The 20,777-nt window shown below is 36.7% G+C and overlaps 2 non-coding genes and 1 pseudogene across 2 annotated transcripts; all 3 read left to right on the forward strand.

Moving 5' to 3' along the window:
- The first annotated feature begins 4,823 nt into the window (after positions 1 to 4,823).
- Positions 4,824 to 4,943, forward strand: LOC141266869 (5S ribosomal RNA). Its single transcript, XR_012320890.1, has one exon. It is a non-coding gene; the product is annotated as a 5S ribosomal RNA (ribosomal RNA).
- Positions 4,944 to 12,584: 7,641 nt separating this feature from the next.
- LOC141266682 (5S ribosomal RNA) lies at positions 12,585 to 12,704 on the forward strand. The gene has a single exon (XR_012320711.1). It is a non-coding gene; the product is annotated as a 5S ribosomal RNA (ribosomal RNA).
- Positions 12,705 to 20,332: 7,628 nt separating this feature from the next.
- Positions 20,333 to 20,452, forward strand: LOC141267443 (5S ribosomal RNA; annotated as a pseudogene).
- Positions 20,453 to 20,777: the final 325 nt, after the last annotated feature.

The raw sequence follows: 20,777 nt of genomic DNA on the forward strand, positions 1-20,777 counted from the left end.
CTCCTGAACCAAAATGAATAAATATATGAATGTATGAATGAATGAATGAATAAATGAATAAATGAATTGTTGTGTTTACTCAGAAAATGTATACATTATTTTCCTTAGCAATATATATTTAATGAAGCAATACTCTTGTATTAGACATTACTTTATTAAATATTAATGTGTTTTCTCAATTGAGATATTGAACTGAAATAAAATCAAATGAGAATTAAAATATGAAAAAATAGAAAAATAAGAAGTATAAAGTAAGAATAAAATTTTAAAAATGAAAAATAAAATTAAGAGTAAAAATAAGAATAAAAATAAAAATAAGGCCTTTAAATTTTAATGACAAATGCAGAGTAATTATATTCTCCATAAAAAATACCCTTATAGCTCCATTATCTGGATGATTTCATATTTGTCATAACCTTGTACCACCAATAAATATTAAATTATGCAACTTTGCATGTAATACCCTTCTTAATTATACCATAGTACCTTATTATTATTTCTTCTTTATTAAAATGTGTGGAAAATAAGTATTGATCAAAAGTCATTATGTAATCAGGATCAAAAACACATTTTCCCCCTTAATACCAAAAATATTATTTATAAAATGTATGTATATATCAGAACTAAATTAAAAATAATTATTCTTCTAGAAATATTGTGCATAAATTTCATATCGATGTGTAGCATAGATTTGACTAAAGAGAGGTGTGTACCTATTTAGGTAACCATTAAAAATAATATTATAGTTATTCAAGAATATTATCATGTGGAAAATTATTCTAAATATAAATTTGCTTTGTAAACCATTTTGATGTGTGGTTGCCCTTATCCACTATTAGTTAAATCAAGAAATAATAATTATTAAAGAAATATAGAAATATATATATGTAGATAATACCTAATTATGTATTATAATTTCCTCAGAATTAAATATATTTTTGTACCTTCACATAAAGAAACATTTTTTTTTTCAAACATACAAACATACGAGGCCTCTGTCACATCAATCACACTTAGCAGCTGCTGATTTACTCATCTGTCACCTTCACTCTGACATTCACAGATCTGTTCAACTCAAACATTCCACATATGAAGTTTTATATATATATATATATATATATTTAACCCAAAATTGTTGTATCCCAATTTATTAATGCGCATTGCCATATCAATTGAATATCTTTATATTTCTTTGAATATTCCCCAAGTACATATTATATAATATGAGAGTAAGTCACTGGAATTTCAGACACTTGAAAAAACTCTTGCCTTAGATTCTTTTTTCACTGGCTGCCCGGTCTTAAGTTACATCAGTTGAAAATAGAATGAATGGGATCCTATACTATTAGCTCAAAGTTCAAAGGCCGCAGCTGTCACACGTCATGCTGTAAAGCTACTTTAATTTGCACGAACACTTCATGCACAGAAAATATTAGCAACACAAGAGAATTAATAAGTATTACATATATATTATAGTTCAACTAGATATATTGTTATTATTTTAAAATGTTATACACATAAAATCATGCAATTTTTTCACTTCCTGTGTGAATAAAGAAATAAATCCATTTTAGAGTTCTTTGATCAAATCCTGCTTTGGAATGAAAACTCTAAGGAAATATAAGAAAATAAAATTAAATATCAAATTCATACAGAAACAGAATTAATTAAATATCTTATAGATATATTGGATGGTACTAATGTAATTCAAAATATTGTTACTTAAATTTATATATATGAAGTTCTAATTTATTAATTAATATATATATATATTTTATAAACATATATATAAATACAATTATACGCAATCTCTACTTAGACAAGTGTGTATATATATATATATATATATATACATATATATATGAACTATTATAACCAAGTAACTACAATTTTACTGTATAAGATCATAAATAAATATTGAGACATTGTATTACATTTTGATACAACATTATAATTACAGTTTTTCCTTAGCCACCCCCTAAACCAAATCTTCTGTCTCTCTCAAATATCTCCAGGAACGCCCTATTTAGGAAAGACATTTTTCTATCCTTCAAAACCTCAGAGAACTGCCTGTTCTTCTGTCCACATTCCATGACGTCACTGTGAGTTGGTCGTCTCACCTGTCTCTGTCCATCAGTTTCAGCCATTTTCCTTTTTAGAGAATCACAGTTCTGACTGAGAATTAACTCATTCTGTGGAGAGATGGATCTTTGCACTGGCTGATATGGCTTATAACATATATGAAATCTTCTGTGTATTTGATAGAGTTCACTATGGGGATGACTCAGTCTAGGAGAGTTTGATATTGGCTTTTGGTAAGATTTTACCTTTCCTGGTTTTATAAATTTAGCTTGATTTATTTTCTTTTCACGATTCTCATGTTTTCTAACAAAATCCAGCATCTGCGCACATTCAAATAATGAATTTTTTTGTGATGCCATAACTTGGGAAACTGAATTTAGGAATTTGAATTTTTGTACAAAAGTTGTTATCATATGTTGTACTTTTCCATTTTTGATGAGAGCTTTGTACAACCGTTCAAATATGGACATGAATGTATATGTACATTCCTTCCTACCAATCCTTAGTTTCTGCAGATCTTCTATGTTGGGAAAATCCTTTGTGACACAATAAATCAAATATCTTAATCTGTCCGAATCATTTTCCCATCCATTAGGAGAGTCATTTTCACAGGGCATTAAATGTAAACGTCTGGACAAGGTCACAGGAATCCATATTTTAAATAATTGATTCCTCTCCTCATTGGATAAATCAAACTTATCAGAGAAGCTCTCAAATGTCTCTGAATTTCTACAGGCATGGATTTTGACATCATATTTTGGCATGATTTTGTATAATTTCAGCAAATTTTTCCTTATTTTAATTTGGAGTTGAGCCTGGGTAATTCCAGAATTCTCTGATATTTTTAGTGGCTCTTGTACGTCCATTCCTCCTACGTCACTCACGTCTCCTCCCACATCACCTAGTATATCGGTTTCTCGTATGTCAGTCATGTCTCCTCCCATGTCAGGATTCTGTATGTCCGTCTCTTGGTCAGACCCAAGGTCACCTTCAGTTACAGACACATGTCTTACTTCTTGTTCATTTTCCACATTACAGTCAGAATCAGTATCACCGTCTGACACTTCTACACTATTTTCCTGCTTAGAAATCTCTAACACAAGACTATGAAAAAAATCTACCAAATGTAGAATATTTCTCAATTTCTGTTTGTCTCTATTTACCAATTTAGAAGTTAACTGTAAATTCTGCAATTCACATTCTTTGTATAAACTGAGCCACAAAACTTCTATGTCATCTCCTACATTAACTTTGAAATTAATATTACTTTGTTTAGCAAAAGAAGAAATTATATCCATATTTTGCTTACCTTAAGATTCCTTGGCTTCTCTTTATCAGCACGTCCTGTCTTCAGTTCGTCTGATTCTTTTCCTGTGTGATTCTGTTCCTTGTTAGTACCTCTGCTTCCTGTCTTTCCTCAGTCTGTAGGTCCTTTCTGCTTCTCGTGACAAACTAGTGAATTTACTGACACGTGAACAACAGCTGTTCAGCTCGTCAGGACTCCCCCCTTGTTCACGGAAGAAATTCACTTACTTAATTTAAAAAACAAAAAAACAGGACTGGCTGGCTCACCATTGTAAAATAATACTCTTCCTGTATTATTTTTTTCTACTGAGGACTTCTCAAAGTATCAATATCACGATATTCTTATAAAAAAATGTATCTATTTATTCTTGGATTGTCCATTAAAAAGAATCAGATTGCAGCAGGTACATACAATAATTAGTTATAAAGTAATTGTCCATTTGTCCATAATTAGCTTAATTGTTGAGATTCACCCATCTTTCCTTGGATCCTGGCTGGTAAATCATGTCTTTGTCCAGCATGTGTCCAGGCCTACGTGTCATCTGCTTCTCAGCATGAAGATACTGTGTCTTGTGGGGTGGGCAGAGCAAGAAAGCCCCCCCTTTCTGTACCATGGGCTTTTATAGCCAGTCATATGGACACCTGTTCTACATATGGTAGTGAACCAAAAATACACACACAAATAGTGCATGTCAACTAGACACGATGGCTGAGGCATAGAACTCAGAAAAATGATTATCGATTAACATTCCAAATGAATTTCCATAATTAACCATTTAACAGAGACCGCCTGGGAATGCCAGGTGCTGTAGGCTTTTGCTTTTTCCTTCCTTCCACCAGCAGGGGGCACTCTCTTCTATGCCTTTTTTCCATTCCCTTTCACAAGTGCACACATTCATTCTCTTTTCTTTTTTTCATTTGCTTTCTCTCTTGCGCTATTTCATCTCTGCAAAATACCAGCATCCTTCTGATCACTGTGGGCCTCCAGCATTGTTGCTTCTTTACTTTTAATACAAGGCTCCTTTTCACCAGGACCAGCGTCTCCCGCGTGGCTGGAGGCAACCACCGGTAACCACAAGCAGAAGACCTTTGCAGGCAACACGACCCTCCCCCCTAAAGAGCAGCTGAAAGTCACTGGCAACCATCTCACCCTCTTCCTTCATTCACCCCTGGACGTCTCGCTCCGTCCCCAAGTTATGCGTCCAGCTTGCTCTTTCTGTCACATTACCGCGATGAAGGGTTTAGCCTGCAGGAGTCCCTGCGCCGAGACATTTTTGAAGACACCTGATGCGTCGGGTGAATCACTGCTAAACAAACCACACCTGTAGGGATGGCACAGCCTTTGCATGGACCCTTCAGAGCCCGCCCCGTCACGGCCAGATTGCTCGCCACCAAGCGATCCTGAGAAAGGCTGGCCGGGCGATGGATCAGACAGCGTCTACTGGCCATACCACCTTGGATACGCCCGATCTCGTCTGATCTCGGAAGCAAAGCAGGGCTGGGCTTGGACAGTACCTGGATGGGAGACCTCCTGGGAACACCGGGTGCTGTAGACTATTTTGATGACGTTTTGCCCTACTGCCCAGCTCGGCTAGCATGGAACGGCGCCTTGCCGGACACCGATCTTAAGTAACTTAGATGATGGAAGCCCCAAGGCCTCTGAGCCAGTTGGCAGCTAAGTACGCTACCCCGCCGCCTTCATGCAGGCCTGAAATCAAGCTCCTTGCCACGGCTAGGAGTGCTTATTGACTCCGCAGCTCGTCGTGTGGAAATGATGGCATTAAAAGCACCCGGGGCCGTGAAGGGGCCGTGAAGGGGCCAGGCTTTCAGCAGGTGCCCAGGGAAGGTTTTGGATGCCGGCCGCCTAGCGAGGGCCAGCAGAAGTAACATGTTTCTCTGCAAAGAAGCTTGTGTAACCAAGCCAGACGGATGACAAAGAGCTAACCTCAGTGCAAGGAAGGCAAGGAAGGTGCGGAAGGAATTGGGGAGGGGGGGTGATTCCTGCTAGGGTCCTGAAATCATAAAACAGGCAGGAGTGTCTGACGCATGGTGACGGAGAGGATGTAGGGGCAGATAGGGGGTGTTGTCACGTGCAAGCACGTGTGCATGCTGGCTTGTGTGTGAGAGTGCGCTTCCTAGGTGTGGCGCGCTGCAGACAGTCAAAGGGATTGTTCCCTTTCATTAAAAGTTAATCCCTGGCTGCAGGCTATTAGAAAGCAACTAACCGCGCTCTACTCACCCTACCCGAGTCTACCGGTGAGTCTCGCCTCTGCTCCCAGCTTGTGGCATTGGCCGTGAATCTGACGTTCCGTTGACAGCGCTGCAGCCGATCAGTGAGCTCAGCGGCTCTGAGTGGGGCGTTGTGTCTACAAGACCTTTTAAGGAAGCCAGCAAAAAAATTGAAGAGAAGGGAAAGCACAAAAGGACCTGGTCTTGCTGAGCACTGGAAAGGGCAGCCGGCAGCCAGACGTCAAAGTAGAAATGCAGCAAGCGAGAGGCTTGTCTCTGCCTACGGCCACACCACCCTGAACACACCTTATCTTGGAAGCTAAGCAGGGTTGGGCCTGGTTAGTACTTGCATGGGAGACTGTAAAATATTACTCTTCCTGTGTTATTTTTTTTCTACTAAGGACTTCTCAAAGTATCAATATCACGATATTCTTATAAAAAAATGTATCTATTTATTCTTGGATTGTCCATTAAAAAGAATCAGACTGCAGCAGGTACATACAATAATTAGTTATAATGTAATTGTCCATTTGTCCATAATTAGCTTAATTGTTGAGATTCACCCATCTTTCCTTGGATCCTGGCTGGTAAATCATGTCTTTGTCCAGCATGTGTCCAGGCCTACATGTCATCTGCTTCTCAGCATGAAGATTCTGTGTCTTGTGGGGTGGGCAGAGCAAGAGAGCCCCCCCTTTCTGTACCATGGGCTTTTATAGCCAGTCGTATGGACACCTGTTCTACATATGGTAGTGAACCAAAAATACACACACAAATAGCGCATGTCAACTAGACACGATGGCTGAGGCATAGAACTCAGAAAAATGATTATCGATTAACATTCCAAATGAATTTCCATAATTAACCATTTAACATTTCCCCCTTTTTTGAGCATAAAAGGACTTTAACTGAAAAATCTCAAAAGAAGATACATTTATCAATCATTTTTTCTTTCCTTCTTCCTTGGCAATATCATTAAATTTCCATAATAATAATAATAGTAATAATAGTATCAATATCGGATTATTGTTATATAATGACGTGAATTCATGTTATGGTAAGCCGTGACTAATATTCATTTAATATGTATAATTATACTTCCCTATATCTAAATTGAAGCAATCGCGGGTTCAATCGTCATCATCTGATGTCATCGGGTCGTCGTCTCGTCTTCTTCTTGGTTCTTTTATAACACAGTCTTTAGATGAAAACTCCTTTGAAATAAATTACAGCATGTAGATATTGTACAGTCCATAATTGTGTTCATTATTGTTCTGTCCAAAACTGTACTCTTTATTAGAAAGATCATGTGTGTCAGTTGATAAGAAAACAAAGTCCATGGATGAAATGTAGCTTTAATATCTGTGCAGTGTCACCTGGACTTACGTTGGATCGTCTTTGGAATCTTCCGTGTGTCCGCACTGGTCTCGTGTCACTTTTGGAACAGATGTGACGTCTTTGGTCAGTAAAGCAAGGGTTAACTTGACACTTCCCTGCTTTATATAGCACCATAACCAGTACTCAGTCCTTTATATACAGGACACATATGCCAGGTATTACCTGTTCACCAGCTTTCATTGAAGCGTTGCAGGTGATAAGAAACCACTGGAACGTGATGAAACTTGAACACAACACAGTACATATAGGATCATCGTCCTCTGCCGTCCTGGTGATCAGTGGTGTGAATTGTATTGTATGTAATGGACTCAGTCTATTATAACACTCAGCATTCACACCTGTTACCTTCTGAGACGTCCGGATATCAGTTGCTTCTTCTTGTAACTTTTGAGAATCTCTTTGATTTATAAAAATTAAAAGTCTTTATTAAGATAGAATTCATAATTGCGATGTCTTGATTGAAGTCTTCATTCCCTAATCTGATACCAAATCTGGCAGCTTTTCCTAACCTATAATATCACAGCGTACCATAGCAATCAGTAATATCCATCTAATTATTATCAAAATATTAAAATAAATTATGTTTGGAATAATAAACAATAATAGATAATAATTCATTATCAATCAAGTTCTCCATATGATAGAACATTTTTATGTCATAGGTGTAATTACCTTTTCCAACCCATAGGTGTCAGTGTATTTTGAAAAAACAAGTTTTTATATCTTTATTAAACCAATAATATCAAAGAATGTATACTCCTGAACCAAAATGAATAAATATATGAATGTATGAATGAATGAATGAATAAATGAATAAATGAATTGTTGTGTTTACTCAGAAAATGTATACATTATTTTCCTTAGCAATATATATTTAATGAAGCAATACTCTTGTATTAGACATTACTTTATTAAATATTAATGTGTTTTCTCAATTGAGATATTGAACTGAAATAAAATCAAATGAGAATTAAAATATGAAAAAATAGAAAAATAAGAAGTATAAAGTAAGAATAAAATTTTAAAAATGAAAAATAAAATTAAGAGTAAAAATAAGAATAAAAATAAAAATAAGGCCTTTAAATTTTAATGACAAATGCAGAGTAATTATATTCTCCATAAAAAATACCCTTATAGCTCCATTATCTGGATGATTTCATATTTGTCATAACCTTGTACCACCAATAAATATTAAATTATGCAACTTTGCATGTAATACCCTTCTTAATTATACCATAGTACCTTATTATTATTTCTTCTTTATTAAAATGTGTGGAAAATAAGTATTGATCAAAAGTCATTATGTAATCAGGATCAAAAACACATTTTCCCCCTTAATACCAAAAATATTATTTATAAAATGTATGTATATATCAGAACTAAATTAAAAATAATTATTCTTCTAGAAATATTGTGCATAAATTTCATATCGATGTGTAGCATAGATTTGACTAAAGAGAGGTGTGTACCTATTTAGGTAACCATTAAAAATAATATTATAGTTATTCAAGAATATTATCATGTGGAAAATTATTCTAAATATAAATTTGCTTTGTAAACCATTTTGATGTGTGGTTGCCCTTATCCACTATTAGTTAAATCAAGAAATAATAATTATTAAAGAAATATAGAAATATATATATGTAGATAATACCTAATTATGTATTATAATTTCCTCAGAATTAAATATATTTTTGTACCTTCACATAAAGAAACATTTTTTTTTTCAAACATACAAACATACGAGGCCTCTGTCACATCAATCACACTTAGCAGCTGCTGATTTACTCATCTGTCACCTTCACTCTGACATTCACAGATCTGTTCAACTCAAACATTCCACATATGAAGTTTTATATATATATATATATATTTAACCCAAAATTGTTGTATCCCAATTTATTAATGCGCATTGCCATATCAATTGAATATCTTTATATTTCTTTGAATATTCCCCAAGTACATATTATATAATATGAGAGTAAGTCACTGGAATTTCAGACACTTGAAAAAACTCTTGCCTTAGATTCTTTTTTCACTGGCTGCCCGGTCTTAAGTTACATCAGTTGAAAATAGAATGAATGGGATCCTATACTATTAGCTCAAAGTTCAAAGGCCGCAGCTGTCACACGTCATGCTGTAAAGCTACTTTAATTTGCACGAACACTTCATGCACAGAAAATATTAGCAACACAAGAGAATTAATAAGTATTACATATATATTATAGTTCAACTAGATATATTGTTATTATTTTAAAATGTTATACACATAAAATCATGCAATTTTTTCACTTCCTGTGTGAATAAAGAAATAAATCCATTTTAGAGTTCTTTGATCAAATCCTGCTTTGGAATGAAAACTCTAAGGAAATATAAGAAAATAAAATTAAATATCAAATTCATACAGAAACAGAATTAATTAAATATCTTATAGATATATTGGATGGTACTAATGTAATTCAAAATATTGTTACTTAAATTTATATATATGAAGTTCTAATTTATTAATTAATATATATATATATTTTATAAACATATATATAAATACAATTATACGCAATCTCTACTTAGACAAGTGTGTATATATATATATATATATATACATATATATATGAACTATTATAACCAAGTAACTACAATTTTACTGTATAAGATCATAAATAAATATTGAGACATTGTATTACATTTTGATACAACATTATAATTACAGTTTTTCCTTAGCCACCCCCTAAACCAAATCTTCTGTCTCTCTCAAATATCTCCAGGAACGCCCTATTTAGGAAAGACATTTTTCTATCCTTCAAAACCTCAGAGAACTGCCTGTTCTTCTGTCCACATTCCATGACGTCACTGTGAGTTGGTCGTCTCACCTGTCTCTGTCCATCAGTTTCAGCCATTTTCCTTTTTAGAGAATCACAGTTCTGACTGAGAATTAACTCATTCTGTGGAGAGATGGATCTTTGCACTGGCTGATATGGCTTATAACATATATGAAATCTTCTGTGTATTTGATAGAGTTCACTATGGGGATGACTCAGTCTAGGAGAGTTTGATATTGGCTTTTGGTAAGATTTTACCTTTCCTGGTTTTATAAATTTAGCTTGATTTATTTTCTTTTCACGATTCTCATGTTTTCTAACAAAATCCAGCATCTGCGCACATTCAAATAATGAATTTTTTTGTGATGCCATAACTTGGGAAACTGAATTTAGGAATTTGAATTTTTGTACAAAAGTTGTTATCATATGTTGTACTTTTCCATTTTTGATGAGAGCTTTGTACAACCGTTCAAATATGGACATGAATGTATATGTACATTCCTTCCTACCAATCCTTAGTTTCTGCAGATCTTCTATGTTGGGAAAATCCTTTGTGACACAATAAATCAAATATCTTAATCTGTCCGAATCATTTTCCCATCCATTAGGAGAGTCATTTTCACAGGGCATTAAATGTAAACGTCTGGACAAGGTCACAGGAATCCATATTTTAAATAATTGATTCCTCTCCTCATTGGATAAATCAAACTTATCAGAGAAGCTCTCAAATGTCTCTGAATTTCTACAGGCATGGATTTTGACATCATATTTTGGCATGATTTTGTATAATTTCAGCAAATTTTTCCTTATTTTAATTTGGAGTTGAGCCTGGGTAATTCCAGAATTCTCTGATATTTTTAGTGGCTCTTGTACGTCCATTCCTCCTACGTCACTCACGTCTCCTCCCACATCACCTAGTATATCGGTTTCTCGTATGTCAGTCATGTCTCCTCCCATGTCAGGATTCTGTATGTCCGTCTCTTGGTCAGACCCAAGGTCACCTTCAGTTACAGACACATGTCTTACTTCTTGTTCATTTTCCACATTACAGTCAGAATCAGTATCACCGTCTGACACTTCTACACTATTTTCCTGCTTAGAAATCTCTAACACAAGACTATGAAAAAAATCTACCAAATGTAGAATATTTCTCAATTTCTGTTTGTCTCTATTTACCAATTTAGAAGTTAACTGTAAATTCTGCAATTCACATTCTTTGTATAAACTGAGCCACAAAACTTCTATGTCATCTCCTACATTAACTTTGAAATTAATATTACTTTGTTTAGCAAAAGAAGAAATTATATCCATATTTTGCTTACCTTAAGATTCCTTGGCTTCTCTTTATCAGCACGTCCTGTCTTCAGTTCGTCTGATTCTTTTCCTGTGTGATTCTGTTCCTTGTTAGTACCTCTGCTTCCTGTCTTTCCTCAGTCTGTAGGTCCTTTCTGCTTCTCGTGACAAACTAGTGAATTTACTGACACGTGAACAACAGCTGTTCAGCTCGTCAGGACTCCCCCCTTGTTCACGGAAGAAATTCACTTACTTAATTTAAAAAACAAAAAAACAGGACTGGCTGGCTCACCATTGTAAAATAATACTCTTCCTGTATTATTTTTTTCTACTGAGGACTTCTCAAAGTATCAATATCACGATATTCTTATAAAAAAATGTATCTATTTATTCTTGGATTGTCCATTAAAAAGAATCAGATTGCAGCAGGTACATACAATAATTAGTTATAAAGTAATTGTCTATTTGTCCATAATTAGCTTAATTGTTGAGATTCACCCATCTTTCCTTGGATCCTGGCTGGTAAATCATGTCTTTGTCCAGCATGTGTCCAGGCCTACGTGTCATCTGCTTCTCAGCATGAAGATTCTGTGTCTTGTGGGGTGGGCAGAGCAAGAGAGCCCCCCCTTTCTGTACCATGGGCTTTTATAGCCAGTCATATGGACACCTGTTCTACATATGGTAGTGAACCAAAAATACACACACAAATAGTGCATGTCAACTAGACACGATGGCTGAGGCATAGAACTCAGAAAAATGATTATCGATTAACATTCCAAATGAATTTCCATAATTAACCATTTAACAGAGACCGCCTGGGAATGCCAGGTGCTGTAGGCTTTTGCTTTTTCCTTCCTTCCACCAGCAGGGGGCACTCTCTTCTATGCCTTTTTTCCATTCCCTTTCACAAGTGCACACATTCATTCTCTTTTCTTTTTTTCATTTGCTTTCTCTCTTGCGCTATTTCATCTCTGCAAAATACCAGCATCCTTCTGATCACTGTGGGCCTCCAGCATTGTTGCTTCTTTACTTTTAATACAAGGCTCCTTTTCACCAGGACCAGCGTCTCCCGCGTGGCTGGAGGCAACCACCGGTAACCCCAAGCAGAAGACCTTTGCAGGCAACACGACCCTCCCCCCTAAAGAGCAGCTGAAAGTCACTGGCAACCATCTCACCCTCTTCCTTCATTCACCCCTGGACGTCTCGCTCCGTCCCCAAGTTATGCGTCCAGCTTGCTCTTTCTGTCACATTACCGCGATGAAGGGTTTAGCCTGCAGGAGTCCCTGCGCCGAGACATTTTTGAAGACACCTGATGCGTCGGGTGAATCACTGCTAAACAAACCACACCTGTAGGGATGGCACAGCCTTTGCATGGACCCTTCAGAGCCCGCCCCGTCACGGCCAGATTGCTCGCCACCAAGCGATCCTGAGAAAGGCTGGCCGGGCGATGGATCAGACAGCGTCTACTGGCCATACCACCTTGGATACACCCGATCTCGTCTGATCTCGGAAGCAAAGCAGGGCTGGGCTTGGACAGTACCTGGATGGGAGACCTCCTGGGAACACCGGGTGCTGTAGACTATTTTGATGACGTTTTGCCCTACTGCCCAGCTCGGCTAGCATGGAACGGCGCCTTGCCGGACACCGATCTTAAGTAACTTAGATGATGGAAGCCCCAAGGCCTCTGAGCCAGTTGGCAGCTAAGTACGCTACCCCGCCGCCTTCATGCAGGCCTGAAATCGAGCTCCTTGCCACGGCTAGGAGTGCTTATTGACTCCGCAGCTCGCCGTGTGGAAATGATGGCATTAAAAGCACCCGGGGCCGTGAAGGGGCCAGGCTTTCAGCAGGTGCCCAGGGAAGGTTTTGGATGCCGGCCGCCTAGCGAGGGCCAGCAGAAGTAACATGTTTCTCTGCAAAGAAGCTTGTGTAACCAAGCCAGACGGCTGACAAAGAGCTAACCTCAGTGCAAGGAAGGCAAGGAAGGTGCGGAAGGAATTGGGGAGGGGGGGGTGATTCCTGCTAGGGCCCTGAAATTATAAAACAGGCAGGAGTGTCTGACGCATGGTGACGGAGAGGTTGTAGGGGCAGATAGGGGGTGTTGTCACGTGCAAGCACGTGTGCATGCTGGCTTGTGTGTGAGAGTGCGCTTCCTAGGTGTGGCACGCTGCAGACAGTCAAAGGGATTGTTCCCTTTCATTAAAAGTTAATCCCTGGCTGCAGGCTATTAGAAAGCAACTAACCGCGCTCTACTCACCCTACCCGAGTCTACCGGTGAGTCTCGCCTCTGCTCCCAGCCTGTGGCATTGGCCGTGAAGCTGACGTTCCGTCGACAGCGCTGCAGTCGATCAGTGAGCTCAGCGGCTCTGAGTGGGGCGTTGTGTCTACAAGACCTTTTAAGGAAGCCAGCAAAAAAATTGAAGAGAAGGGAAAGCACAAAAGGACCTGGTCTTGCTGAGCACTGGAAAGGGCAGCCGGCAGCCAGACGTCAAAGTAGAAATGCAGCAAGTAAGAGGCTTGTCTCTGCCTACAGCCACACCACCCTGAACACACCATATCTTGGAAGCTAAGCAGGGTTGGGCCTGGTTAGTACTTGGATGGGAGACTGTAAAATAATACTTTTCTTGTGTTATTTTTTTTCTACTAAGGACTTCTCAAAGTATCAATATCACGATATTCTTATAAAAAAATGTATCTATTTATTCTTGGATTGTCCATTAAAAAGAATCAGACTGCAGCAGGTACATACAATAATTAGTTATAATGTAATTGTCCATTTGTCCATAATTAGCTTAATTGTTGAGATTCACCCATCTTTCCTTGGATCCTGGCTGGTAAATCATGTCTTTGTCCAGCATGTGTCCAGGCCTACATGTCATCTGCTTCTCAGCATGAAGATTCTGTGTCTTGTGGGGTGGGCAGAGCAAGAGAGCCCCCCCTTTCTGTACCATGGGCTTTTATAGCCAGTCGTATGGACACCTGTTCTACATATGGTAGTGAACCAAAAATACACACACAAATAGCGCATGTCAACTAGACACGATGGCTGAGGCATAGAACTCAGAAAAATGATTATCGATTAACATTCCAAATGAATTTCCATAATTAACCATTTAACATTTCCCCATTTTTTGAGCATAAAAGGACTTTAACTGAAAATTCTCAAAAGAAGATACATTTATCAATAATTTTTTCTTTCCTTCTTCCTTGGCAATATCATTAAATTTCCATAATAATAATAATAGTAATAATAGTATCAATATCGGATTATTGTTATATAATGACGTGAATTCATGTTATGGTAAGCCGTGACTAATATTCATTTAATATGTATAATTATACTTCCCTATATCTAAATTGAAGCAATCGCGGGTTCAATCGTCATCATCTGATGTCATCGGGTCGTCGTCTCGTCTTCTTCTTGGTTCTTTTATAACACAGTCTTTAGATGAAAACTCCTTTGAAATAAATTACAGCATGTAGATATTGTACAGTCCATAATTGTGTTCATTATTGTTCTGTCCAAAACTGTACTCTTTATTAGAAAAATCATGTGTGTCAGTTGATAAGAAAACAAAGTCCATGGATGAAATGTAGCTTTAATATCTGTGCAGTGTCACCTAGACTTACGTTGGATCGTCTTTGGAATCTTCCGTGTGTCCGCACTGGTCTCGTGTCACTTTTGGAACAGATGTGACGTCTTTGGTCAGTAAAGCAAGGGTTAACTTGACACTTCCCTGCTTTATATAGCACCATAACCAGTACTCAGTCCTTTATATACAGGACACATATGCCAGGTATTACCTGTTCACCAGCTTTCATTGAAGCGTTGCAGGTGATAAGAAACCACTGGAACGTGATGAAACTTGAACACAACACAGTACATATAGGATCATCGTCCTCTGCCGTCCTGGTGATCAGTGGTGTGAATTGTATTGTATGTAATGGACACAGTCTATTATAACACTCAGCATTCACACCTGTTACCTTCTGAGACGTCCGAATATCAGTTGCTTCTTCTTGTAACTTTTGAGAATCTCTTTGATTTATAAAAATTAAAAGTCTTTATTAAGATAGAATTCATAATTGCGATGTCTTGATTGAAGTCTTCATTCCCTAATCTGATACCAAATCTGGCAGCTTTTCCTAACCTATAATATCACAGCGTACCATAGCAATCAGTAATATCCATCTAATTATTATCAAAATATTAAAATAAATTATGTTTGGAATAATAAACAATAATAGATAATAATTCATTATCAATCAAGTTCTCCATATGATAGAACATTTTTTTGTCATAGGTGTAATTACCTTTTCCAACCCATAGGTGTCAGTGTATTTTGAAAAAACAAGTTTTTATATCTTTATTAAACCAATAATATCAAAGAATGTATACTCCTGAACCAAAATGAATAAATATATGAATGTATGAATGAATGAATGAATAAATGAATAAATGAATTGTTGTGTTTACTCAGAAAATGTATACATTTTTTTCCTTAGCAATATATATTTAATGAAGCAATACTCTTGTATTAGACATTACTTTATTAAATATTAATGTGTTTTCTCAATTGAGATATTGAACTGAAATAAAATCAAATGAGAATTAAAATATGAAAAAATAGAAAAATAAGAAGTATAAAGTAAGAATAAAATTTTAAAAATGAAAAATAAAATTAAGAGTAAAAATAAGAATAAAAATAAAAATAAGGCCTTCAAATTTTAATGACAAATGCAGAGTAATTATATTCTCCATAAAAAATACCCTTATAGCTCCATTATCTGGATGATTTCATATTTGTCATAACCTTGTACCACCAATAAATATTAAATTATGCAACTTTGCATGTAATACCCTTCTTAATTATACCATAGTACCTTATTATTATTTCTTCTTTATTAAAATGTGTGGAAAATAAGTATTGATCAAAAGTCATTATGTAATCAGGATCAAAAACACATTTTCCCCCTTAATACCAAAAATATTATTTATAAAATGTATGTATATATCAGAACTAAATTAAAAATAATTATTCTTCTAGAAATATTGTGCATAAATTTCATATCGATGTGTAGCATAGATTTGACTAAAGAGAGGTGTGTACCTATTTAGGTAACCATTAAAAATAATATTATAGTTATTCAAGAATATTATCATGTGGAAAATTATTCTAAATATAAATTTGCTTTGTAAACCATTTTGATGTGTGGTTGCCCTTATCCACTATTAGTTAAATCAAGAAATAATAATTATTAAAGAAATATAGAAATATATATATGTAGATAATACCTAATTATGTATTATAATTTCCTCAGAATTAAATATATTTTTGTACCTTCACATAAAGAAACATTTTTTTTTTTCAAACATACAAACATACGAGGCCTCTGTCACATCAATCACACTTAGCAGCTGCTGATTTACTCATCTGTCACCTTCACTCTGACATTCACAGATCTGTTCAACTCAAACATTCCACATATGAAGTTTTATATATATATATATATATATTTAACCCAAAATTGTTGTATCCCAATTTATTAATGCGCATTGCCATATCAATTGAATATCTTTATATTTCTTTGAATATTCCCCAAGTACATATTATATAATATGAGAGTAAGTCACTGGAATTTCAGACACTTGAAAAAACTCTTGCCTTAGATTCTTTTTTCACTGGCTGCCCGGTCTTAAGTTACATCAGTTGAAAATAGAATGAATGGGATCCTATACTATTAGCTCAAAGTTCAAAGGCCGCAGCTGTCACACGTCATGCTGTAAAGCTACTTTAATTTGCACGAACACTTCATGCACAGAAAATATTAGCAACACAAGAGAATTAATAAGTATTACATATATATTATAGTTCAACTAGATATATTGTTATTATTTTAAAATGTTATACACATAAAATCATGCAATTTTTTCACTTCCTGTGTGAATAAAGAAATAAATCCATTTTAGAGTTCTTTGATCAAATCCTGCTTTGGAATGAAAACTCTAAGGAAATATAAGAAAATAAAATTAAATATCAAATTCATACAGAAACAGAATTAATTAAATATCTTATAGATATATTGGATGGTACTAATGTAATTCAAAATATTGTTACTTAAATTTATATATATGAAGTTCTAATTTATTAATTAATATATATATATATTTTATAAACATATATATAAATACAATTATACGCAATCTCTACTTAGACAAGTGTGTATATATATATATATATATATATATATGAACTATTATAACCAAGTAACTACAATTTTACTGTATAAGATCATAAATAAATATTGAGACATTGTATTACATTTTGATACAACATTATAATTACAGTTTTTCCTTAGCCACCCCCTAAACCAAATCTTCTGTCTCTCTCAAATATCTCCAGGAACGCCCTATTTAGGAAAGACAGTTTTCTATCCTTCAAAACCTCAGAGAACTGCCTGTTCTTCTGTCCACATTCCATGACGTCACTGTGAGTTGGTCATCTCACCTGTCTCTGTCCATCAGTTTCAGCCATTTTCCTTTTTAGAGAATCACAGTTCTGACTGAGAATTAACTCATTCTGTGGAGAGATGGATCTTTGCACTGGCTGATATGGCTTATAACATGTATGAAATCTTCTGCGTATTTGATAGAGTTCACTATGGGGATGATTCAGTCTAGGAGAGTTTGATATTGGCTTTTGGTAAGATTTTACCTTTCCTGGTTTTATAAATTTAGCTTGATTTATTTTCTTTTCACGATTCTCATGTTTTCTAACAAAATCCAGCATCTGCGCACATTCAAATAATGAATTTTTTTGTGATGCCATAACTTGGAAAACTGAATTTAGGAATTTGAATTTTTGTACAAAAGTTGTTATCATATGTTGTACTTTTCCATTTTTGATGAGAGCTTTGTACAACCGTTCAAATATGGACATGAATGTATATGTACATTCCTTCCTACCAATCCTTAGTTTCTGCAGATCTTCTATGTTGGGAAAATCCTTTGTGACACAATAAATCAAATATCTTAATCTGTCCGAATCATTTTCCCATCCATTAGGAGAGTCATTTTCACAGGGCATTAAATGTAAACGTCTGGACAATGTCACAGGAATCCATATTTTAAATAATTGATTCCTCTCCTCATTGGATAAATCAAACTTATCAGAGAAGCTCTCAAATGTCTCTGAATTTCTACAGGCATGGATTTTGACATCATATTTTGGCATGATTTTGTATAATTTCAGCAAATTTTTCCTCATTTTAATTTGGAGTTGAGCCTGGGTAATTCCAGAATTCTCTGATATTTTTAGTGGCTCTTGTACGTCCGTTCCTCCTATGTCACTCACGTCTCCTCCCACATCACCTAGTATATCGGTTTCTCGTATGTCAGTCATGTCTCCTCCCATGTCAGGTTTTTGTATGTCCGTCTCTTGTTCAGACCCAAGGTCACCTTCAGTTACAGACACGTGTCTTACTTCTTGTTCATTTTCCACATTACAGTCAGAATCAGTATCACCGTCTGACACTTCTACACTATTTTCCTGCTTAGAAATCTCTAACACAAGACTATGAAAAAAATCTACCAAATGTAGAATATTTCTCAATTTCTGTTTGTCTCTATTTACCAATTTAGAAGTTAACTGTAAATTTTGCAATTCACATTCTTTGTACAAACTGAGACACAAAACTTCTATGTCATCTCCTACATGAACTTTGAAATTAATATTACTTTGTTTAGCAAAACAAGAAATTATATCCATATTTTGCTTACCTTAAGATTCCTTGGCTTCTCTTTATCAGCACGTCCTGTCTTCAGTTCGTCTGATTCTTTTCCTGTGTGATTCTGTTCCTTGTTAGTACCTCTGCTTCCTGTCTTTCCTCAGTCTGTAGGTCCTTTCTGCTTCTCGTGACAAACTAGTGAATTTACTGACACGTGAACAACAGCTGTTCAGCTCGTCAGGACTCCCCCCTTGTTCACGGAAGAAATTCACTTACTTAATTTAAAAAACAAAAAAACAGGACTGGCTGGCTCACCATTGTAAAATAATACTCTTCCTGTATTATTTTTTTCTACTGAGGACTTCTCAAAGTATCAATATCACGATATTCTTATAAAAAAATATATCTATTTATTCTTGGATTGTCCATTAAAAAGAATCAGATTGCAGCAGGTACATAAAATAATTAGTTATAAAGTAATTGTCCATTTGTCCATAATTAGCTTAATTGTTGAGATTCAACCATCTTTCCTTGGATCCTGGCTGGTAAATCATGTCTTTGTCCAGCATGTGTCCAGGCCTACATGTCATCTGCTTCTCAGCATGAAGATACTGTGTCTTGTGGGGTGGGCAGAGCAAGAGAGCCCCCCCTTTCTGTGCCATGGGCTTTTATAGCCAGTCGTATGGACACCTGTTCTACATATGGTAGTGAACCAAAAATACACACACAAATAGCGCATGTCAACTAGACACGATGGCTGAGGCATAGAACTCAGAAAAATGATTATCGATTAACATTCCAAATGAATTTCCACAATTAACCATTTAACAGAGACCGCCTGGGAATGCCAGGTGCTGTAGGCTTTTGCTTTTTCCTTCCTTCCACCAGCAGGGGGCACTCTCTTCTTTGCCTTTTTTCCATTCCCTTTCACAAGTGCACACATTCATTCTCTTTTCTTTTTTTCATTTGCTTTCTCTCTTGCGCTATTTCATCTCTGCAAAATACCAGCATCCTTCTGATCACCGTGGGCCTCCAGCATTGTTGCTCATTTACTTTTAATACTAGGCTCCTTTTCACCAGGAAAAGCATCTCCCGGGTGGCTGGAGGCAACTACCGGTAACCCCAAGCAGAAGACCTTTGCAGGCAACACGACCCTCCCCCCTGAAGAGCAGCTCAAAGTCACTGGCAACCATCTCACCCTCTTCCTTCATTCACCCCTGGACGTCTCGCTTCGCCCCCAAGTTACGGGTCCAGCTTGATCTTTCTGTCACATTACCGCGATGAAGGGTTTAGCCTGCAGGAGACCCTGCGCCGAGTCATTTTTGAAGACACCTGATGCGGCGGGTGAATCACTGCTAAACAAACCACACCTGTAGGGATGGCACAGCTTTTGCATGGACCCTTCGGAGCCCGCCCCGTCACGGCCAGATTGCTCGCCATCAACCGATCCTGAGAAAGGCTGGCTGGGCGATGGATCGAGCAGCGTCTATTGGCCATACCACCTTGGATACGCCCGATCTCGTTTGATCTCGGAAGCAAAGCAGGGCTGGGCTCGGACAGTACTTGAATGGGAGACCTCCTGGGAACACCGGGTGCTGTAGACTATTTTGATGACGTTTTGCCCTACTGCCCAGCTCGGCTAGCATGGAACGGCGCCTTGCCGGACACCGACCTTAAGTAACTTAGATGATGGAAGCCCCAAGGCCTCTGAGCCAGTTGGCAGCTAAGTACGCTACCCCGCCGCCCTTCACGCAGGCCTGACACCGAGCTCCTTACCACGGCTAGGAGTGCTTATTGACTCCGCAGCTCGCCGTGTGGAAATGATGGCGTTAAAAGCACCCGGTGCCGTGAAGGGGCCAAGCTTTCAGCAGGTGCCCAGGGAAGGTTTTGGATGCCAGCCGCCTAGCGAGGGCCAGCAGAAGTAACATG

This window comes from Phyllobates terribilis, unplaced genomic scaffold, assembly GCF_046119375.1.
Source record: "Phyllobates terribilis strain yellow unplaced genomic scaffold, ASM4611937v1 Scaffold_4__5_contigs__length_816908805, whole genome shotgun sequence".
Classification (NCBI taxonomy): Eukaryota; Metazoa; Chordata; class Amphibia; order Anura; family Dendrobatidae; genus Phyllobates; species Phyllobates terribilis.